Raw genomic sequence first — 8,689 nt, forward strand, 5'->3', positions numbered from 1 at the left:
TTAACCACTGAGCCATCTCTCCAGCCCCAACCCCACTCCTGTCATTTCTCCCTTTTGTGTCATTTACTGAGTCGAGTGGTTTTTTTGCCTGAGCACGAGTGGGAAGCTCTTTACTGGAACCGGGACCACATATCACAGCTGTGGGAGGAGTGGGACCTTGCTGGATGTTTTCATTGTTCAGTTTATGGTTTGCTATGTCACTCAAAGTCATGTCTTCCTGGCTGCCCCTGAAGCCTGGGTTACAGGTGCTCACCATTAATGGTCAGCATCTGGGACATTTGCTGTTTAAGATAAGCTTTTTGATTTCTTTTTGTTTGTTAGGGTTTTTTTTGTTTGTTTGTTTGTTTTTGGTTTTTCAAGACAGGGTTTCTCTGTGAAATAGCTCTGGCTGCCCTGGAACTCATCTGTAGACCAGGCTGACCTCGAACTCACAGAGATCGCCTGCCTCTGCCTCCTGAGTGCTGGGATTAAAGGTGTGCGCCACCACCGCCCAGCTAAGATAAGTTTTTTATCAAGCTTGATTTTTCTCTCGAAAGTCTTAACTGAGATTTTGATTGTATTCACAGTTAGCGTTCTGCTCTGAAGAGAAGTGACATCCATGTAAGACAGTGGCAGAGCACTTGTCTGGCGTGTAGAAAGTGACATCCATGTAAGACAGTGGCAGAGCACTTGTCTGGCGTGTAGAAAGTGACATCCATGTAAGACAGTGGCAGAGCACTTGTCTGGCATGTAGAAAGCCCAAGTTCCGTTCCTGCTTCCCTTCCAAAACCATGCATCTAAGATAGCTAACATCCTATCCATCTCAAACTATTTATTTATTTATTTTCCCCCAAATGTGAATTTGGTACCTAGGAAATACTGTTCTAAGATACTTATCTTGTGATATGCTCTGTGTCAGTGCTGGGCTTGCATCTATGTTCCTCTCCTGTGTGTAAGCCAGTCTGAACCCAGCTGAAGGCTTGTTCAGAAAGTACAGGATGTCATGTTTACTGTGTAGAAACCGTTCTGGCTGCCACACTTAGCCCTCACATGCCTGACCTTATACATAGGTCCTAGTACCACCCCATCAGCAGAAATCTCTCAAGGTGCTTCCTTTGTTTCATTTGTGCCACAATGAGATTGAACGCAGGGCCTCACTTAGGAAGGCTCTACCACTGAGCTATGCCCCCAGCACTTTTTTTGTTTTATCTTAAAACCTGGTCTTGCCCAGTTGCTCAGACTGGCCATGCACTCTAGCTCAGTGGACCTTAAACTTGTGATTCTCCTGCCTCAGCCTTCAGAGTAGCACAGGTTATAGACCTGTGGCCCCAGGCCTGGCTGGAAATCTTTAGTTTATAGATGAAGGAACCGAGGCTGGAGTTAAGCAACTTGAGGTCATAGGACTGGCAGGCCATGGGCCTGAGGGTCGAACCTGGATCTGTTTAATTCTGAAGAATGGTTTACAGCCTGTGCCTGCGTCTTGGCACGGTGCATTGATGATGTTCATGCCCAGCTGCTACAAAGCACAAGAGGAATGGAGTCACATGACTTATGTGCATGATTGTAAGCAAATCACAGACTGTAGATCAGGGAAAGGGAGATAAGTAGCCAAGGCTATGGGATTTTTAAGGGGAAAGTGGGTACAAAGGGTGTCCTGAAAAAGAGGACATCACTGAGAGTTTCATGGAGAAAATACACTTACCCTAGCAAGCAGGGTTGGGGGTTTGTCTGCCCTGGAGAGGGTTGAGGGGCGGCTGTAACTATTTGATTTTTAGGAGATGTTGAAGAGACGTTTACAAGAACATCTACAGGAAGCTTGTGTGACTCCTGCTGCAGACTGGCTCTCTCACCGGTGGCTAGAACTCCAGCTGGCCCTTGAAATAGCCTAAGAGAACTCATAGGATGAAGAGAAAGGATTGCTGGTCTAGAACGGCCTGCTACTTTTCTTTCTCGCTCTCATGCATTTCTTGCTTTTCTAACTGGTCTACTTGTCAACGAAATCAGAATGTCTTCAGCGGCTCAGCAAGGTCGCAGTGTTCCCGTGTGTTTGAACTAGTGATACTTTCTTGTCCGTTTCCCTTCGTGGTAAGTTAAATGACTCAGTACACATTTTTCGGTCACGCGGTGTTGTCAACCACTAGTGTGAAGTTAGTGCTGTCTGTATCTACTGGAAGTTGTCAGCACCGAAGCAGGCAGGACCTCCTCTAGGTGCTCCATATATTATTTCCCCAGCCCTATGAGGTGAGTACCACCTCTAACATGAGGAACTGGGCACAGAGACAAATACCCCAACAGGGACTGAACGAATAAATGGATAAGCCTAGATTCAAATGAGCAAGCTATGATAGGCTTTTAACTACACACTGTAAGAAAGGATTCTTGTTAATTGATAGAGTTGCAATTAATCTGCTTAAGTGGCAACAAGACAGTAGTTGGTTTATAGCAATGAGGATGAGTTTGGTTTATGAAGCATCACAAAATTAAAGAGCCAAACAATTTAAAGTAATCCTTGAGGTTGCAGGGGTAGCTTAGAGGTGAAGCATTTGCCCAGTACACACGAGGGCTTGGGTTCAGCACTGTAAATCATCTACATTTGAACATATTAAAAGTGCTCCAAAATTTAATTTGTGCTCCACTCTCCATGTTCCTGTTAAGCTTTTTTCATCTTGTTCCATAGTTCACAATTGTTTCTTTGTTTACAATGAGAAGTTGTCCTTCTGCTAGGATAGTTGACGTTGGTGTCTAGTCATGGTAAATCTAGTTTACCGTGTGTGATCTCCTTTGCCCTTCATCTGGCGACAGAAGCAGCTCAGTGAATGTTGTGCTAAGTCATGATGCTAAGACACACTCTCCCCAGGTACCTTTCACGCAGAACCTTGCAGTCTGTAGTTCCCCGTGTTAATACTGCTCTCTGTGTTCTGAAAAGTTGAAAAGGCAAAAGAAAGCTTCCTCTGTGGCCAGTAAGCATTTTCCCCACCTGTTTCTTTTGCAATTTTGCCCTGTAACTAAACACAAGGACTTAAAGATATGAAATCCAGATAGAAAGCCCAAGCATGAATTCCACATCTCTGCAGGTCCTGCTTGGAGAGCGAACCCCATTGGACCTCTGGACTGTGCTTGCTGGAGGTAATGGTTCTGCTAAACTTTAAAAACTGTCACTTTAAAGCATATTTTGTACTGTAACTACTATGAGTATATACATAAACTTGAATACAATTTAAAGCATGATTGGAAATTATCCCTGTCTTTATTTTTATTGAAAAAAAATGAATTAGCACACACCATTTTATTATGGTATTCAGATAAAACTGTTGATTTTCACCCCTTCTTCTCAGCCCTTCAGCCCCCTCGCGCACTCTCCCGCACTCCATAGCCCCCTTGACACTTTCCTGTCCTGTGTGCCCTGGTGCCCACCCTCCACTGCTCAACTTTGTATCTGTGGTCTTTCTAGTTTCAGAAGTGTGTCGTCTCTCACTGAAGTGTACACGTATATTATAAGCCATGATCCACATATGACATGACATGATACTTTGTCTCTGTGAGTCTGGGTTGCTTGATTTAATCTTCACGCTTTCAGGGGTCACCCATTTTGCCTTCATTTCTGGAGATGCCCCACAAACACACAGTCATCCTTTGAAATGTGCCTTTAATGAGGGTTTCAGGCAACGTGCTGTGGGCATTTGGGCCCCTACCTCCCCACTGACCTCCTCCCAGGTCCACCCCACCTTCCTACCACAACAACCTTTTAAATAACCTGCTGGCTCTGCTTTGTAACTATCCATACACTTATGGTTGTGTGTGTGTGTGTGTGTGTGTGTGTGTGTGTGTGTGTGTGTGTGTATACACATACATACTGGGGCTGTCCAGAAGGACATGGTCAGCCTACCAGGAGTTTGCACAAGCCTACCTAGTCTGCACCCTTGAGGAAAACTCACTCTCCTAATCCCAGAAGCCTGTCCATTGCTCCTCAGGGGTGGAGCACCATGCACCCCTTTCAGTCCATTACAGAACGCTGGCTACTTGATTTTGTTCAGGCAACCACCGCTGTTGTGGGCTCATGAATACCAAGGCCTGTCGTGCCCAGAAGACCCCATTTCCCCTGCTCTCTGGTGCTTCCAATCTTCCCACCTCCCTCTTCCTCAGTAGTCTGTGAACCTTGTGGAGGTGGTGTGGTACAGATGTCCCATTGTGGCTGAGTGTTCCACTCACACATTCTCGGCACTTCGACCAGTTGTGAGCATCTCTGATACCCACTGTCTACTGCAGAAAGAAACCTCTCTGGTGAGGTCAGAGCTGCACCAGTCCACCAGTCCAGCTAGGAGTTGGGAAGGCGGTTTGACACTATGTGCATTTAGTGGGGTAAGAGCAGTAGGCTTACACACTCTCTGTGAGTGTATAAGCTCAGCAACTGTGGGTTTTTGGCCAGATTTACTGTACCAGGCACATGTTTCTTCCTATGGATCAGGGATTAAATCCAAGCAGACAGCAGTGACTTCCCCTCATGACAGCTGTGCCTCTATTGCATGTCCTATCTTGCCACGTGGTCATTATTGTAACTCATAGAGTTCACAGTTAACTTTCCCTACAGCAGCCTGCATCGCACTCTCCAGTAAGAAAAACTAGTCAGCAAGAAGGAAGCTTTCTGGTCAGTACCAATTAGACCTCCCTGTGAACTGTGACCCAGGTCTGTGCTGTCTTCAGCAGTGGGGTCTTACCATCAATTTCTGATGAGCAGTCAAAGCAATGGCAATATCCCATACTGTTTGGGGCTTCGCTGTTTAACAGCTCAAGGGAAGTACCCTGTGCCTGGCACTGGAATCTTTATTTGACAACCTATGTCTTCTGGGAAGAGCATCACACCTCGAAGAGGGTAACACCAATAAAACTCCTTTATATGAATATATATTCATATGTATATACATTTATGTACATATATCATGCAAAGGAAACTTTAAAAATTATAGGGTTTCCATGTGGTTTTTTTAAAAAATCCTTTGTGGGGCTGACTGCGAGCTTCTGCCCCATGTGTACGACTTGCTATGATGGAAGTCAAAGAGAAGAAAAAATTCACAGGACGAAGGCCAAAGACAGAACAAGGAAAGAATAGATTTCATAAAAACAGTGATTCCGCTTCTTCAAAAACCATCCCGACCGAGGAAAGCTGGTAAGGAAGGTGGGCCTAAAGTCACATCTAAGAACTTTGAGAAAGGCGCCACCAAACCTGGCAGAAAGGGTGTAAAGCAGTTCAAGAACAAGCCACAGGGGGGCAAAGGACCGAAGGACAAATTCCAGAAGCCAAATAAATTCAACAAGAAGAGGAAATTCCAGCCAGATGGTAGAAGCGATGAATCAGCAGCCAAGAAACCCAAGTGGGATGACTTCAAGAAGAAGAAGGAGTTGAAGCAGAGCAGGCAGCTCAGTGATAAGACCAACTATGACATCGTGGTTCAAGCAAAGCACATCTGGGAGAGCTTGAGAAGGAAGGACTGTGACAAGGAAAAGAGAGTGAAGCTGATGAGTGACTTGCAGAAGCTGATCCAAGGGAAAACCAAAACTATTGCCTTTGCACATAACTCAACACGCGTGATCCAGTGCTTCATCCAGAATGGGAATGAAGAGCAGAGGAAGCAGGCTTTTGAAGAATTGCAAGGTGACTTGGTTGAACTAAGTAAAGCCAAATATTCCAGGAATATCGTCAAGAAATTTTTCATGTATGGGAGTAAACCTCAGATAGCAGAGATAATCAGAAGTTTTAAAGGTCACGTGAGGAAGATGCTTCGGCACTCAGAGGCATCGGCCATCGTGGAGTATGCGTGCAATGACAAGGCCATTTTGGAACAGAGGAACATGCTGACAGAAGAGCTCTATGGGAACACGTTTCAGCTTTACAAGTCGGCTGATCACCCAACTCTGGACAAGGTGCTGGAGGTGCAGCCGGGAAAGCTGGAGCTTATTATGGATGAGATGAAGCAGATTCTGACTCCCATGGCCCAAAAGGAAGCTGTGATTAAACACTCACTGGTTCATAAAGTATTCTTGGGCTTTTTTACCTTTGCACCCCCAAAACTTCGATCAGAATTAATTGAAGCCATCCGGGAAGCAGTGGTATACCTGGCCCACACACATGATGGCGCCAGAGTGGCCATGCACTGCTTGTGGCAGGGTACACCCATGGACAGGAAAGTGATTGTGAAAACAGTGAAGACCTACGTGGAAAAAGTGGCTAACGGCCAGTACTTGCATTTGGTTTTACTGGCAGCATTTGATTGTATTGATGATACTAAGCTTGTGAAGCAGATAATCATATCAGAAATCATCAGTTCCCTGCCCAGCGTAGTAAATGACAAATACGGGAGGAAAGTCCTGTTGTACTTGCTCAGTCCCAGAGATCCCGCCCACACGGTTCCAGAAATCATCGAGCTTCTGCAGAAGGGTGATGGCAATGCACACAGTAAGAAAGACACCGCCATCCACCAGCGTGAGCGCTTGGAATCCATCTCCCCAGCTCTGCTAAACCACCTGCAAGGACATGCGCAAGAGGTGGTGCTGGACAGGTCTGCGTGTGTGTTGGTGTCTGACATCCTAGGATCTGCCACTGGAGATGTTCAGCCTGCCATGGATGCTATCGCCAGTTTGGCAGCTGTGGAACTGCGTCCTGGTGGCAAGGACGGAGAGCTGCATGTTGCTGAGCATCCTGTGGGACATCTCGTTCTCAAATGGTTAATAGAGCAAGATAAAAAGAGGAAAGAAAATGGAAGAGAAGGCTGTTTTGCAAAGACCCTTGTAGAGCGCGTTGGCATGAAGAACCTCAAGTCCTGGGCCAGCATCAACCGAGGTGCCATTATTCTTTCCAGCCTTCTTCAGAGCTGTAACCAGGAAGTTGTAAACAAAGTCAAAGCTGGACTCAAAAGCCTGATTCTAACGTTGGAAAAAAACAAAAGCACCAGCAGAGGAGTGGAAACTCTGCTGGAGAAGCTGACTGCATAGGCGTGCTGGGCGAGAAAGCTGGGGCCCGCTTCCATGGAGAAGGGCGGATCCCCATACTCATAACTGGACACTCTGTACATGCATTCTTTGTTAAAGGACCTATTTATATAAAATTGTTTCTAAAAGAGAAAAAAAAGGCTTTGTGTTATTTCTCAGCCTTCTTTTCTTTCCTACCCTCCTATCTCTCTTTCCACTCAAACCTGATCCCTTTCTAGTTTCTTGAATTCCATAGGAATCTGTATAAACACATAAACATATAAATCTGTGTGTATTTACTATATAAATCTGTATAAAGATCCACACAGGAGTGAGAATGAGAACATGCCACTTTTGTTTCCCTGGGTCTGAGTTCATCTTGTTTATTTTATATAACAGTATTGTTCTCTCAAGTTAGTGGTAGTATGGTTGGTTTAAACTCTTGGAAATACTATAATGAGTTTCCATTTTTAAAATCAAAGTTATTTTGAAACTTTGGAAAGAAGGGTTTTCTTTAGGTTTTACTCAGAGATACGGCTTTTTAAAACTATCTTGAGAATTTTATAAAACATTTATGGTTTGTTTTCTCTCTGACCCCTTGACACTTTGGCATACTGTAAACATGTCACTATTAAACCATATCTGTCCATTGGTTTACCTCCGAGATCTCATGTTAATATAATATAAAACATAGTCCAACTCAAAGTCACATGATCATTAAAAATTTTGATACTTTTCATATCCAAGTTTCATTAAAAAAATCCAACTTCTCTTTAAAAGTTCAATGTCTCTCAAGTAAAATTAATAAACAAATTATAAAAACACTCACATTATATACTTTTTATTCCAAGAGGAAAGAACGAAGGCATACATCTACTACACTTAGGAAAACCAGTATCCAGTAGTGTAGCTCCAAGTCTTATGGTTCAGGGTCAGACATCTGGTACCTGTGATCTTCTGGACTTCAAAGGGTTTGGGCAACTTCGTTTCTCTGATGCCATAGATAACATACACAGCTTGTCTCACAGGCTTAGGTCAACTCCATTCCACATCTGCTATTATCCTTGGTGGTCATAGCATGTGTGTACTGTGCCATGGTCTTGGCAACTCCATTGTGCTGCAGTCTCTACTGCAACTGAGGCTGCACCTTCACCAGCGTCCTCTCCTGGCCTCAGCTGCTCTCATGGCCCCTTCGTGTCTTTAAAGCCAGTCCCATCTGGCCAGCTCTTACCTATTATCCAGTTCTGCTTCCAGCTTGAGAGACGCCGTAGTCCCCTCTGAACCCTTGCTTCTGTGTGGTGACCCTGAGTAAACACTTGGAAGAAGGTTTGACCTCAGTAACGCTGGTCTCCCACAGCCACACCTGACGTTTCAGCCACGGCTAGCTAGCACTAACTGTCCAGCAAGCAAAGGTTTCGTTGCAGAGGCGCTCGTCTCCTGTCAATCACTGCAGAGGCGCTCGTCTCCTGTCAATCACTGCAGAGGCCCTCGTCTCCTGTCAATCACTGCAGAGGCCCTCGTCTCCTGTCAATCACCTGCAGAGGCCCTCGTCTCCTGTCAATCACTGCAGAGGCGCTTGTCTCCTGTCAATCACAGCTGATTCTTCAGTCTCAGCTGATTGTTGAAATATGAGCGGCGGAGCTGCATCCCCAGCATCCTGCCGCCCACATAGCTAGCTTAGCTTATGCCCCGAAATAATTACACGGAAACTGTATTCTTTTAATCACTGCCTGACCCATTAGTTTCA

The 8,689-nt window shown here is 45.1% G+C and overlaps 1 pseudogene; it reads left to right on the forward strand.

The window, feature by feature from the left end:
• Positions 1–4,991: 4,991 nt before the first annotated feature.
• On the forward strand, positions 4,992–6,966 carry LOC101999790 (annotated as a pseudogene).
• Positions 6,967–8,689: the final 1,723 nt, after the last annotated feature.

The sequence above is a fragment of the Microtus ochrogaster genome, chromosome 17 (genome assembly GCF_000317375.1).
Source record: "Microtus ochrogaster isolate Prairie Vole_2 chromosome 17, MicOch1.0, whole genome shotgun sequence".
Lineage (NCBI taxonomy): Eukaryota > Metazoa > Chordata > Mammalia > Rodentia > Cricetidae > Microtus > Microtus ochrogaster.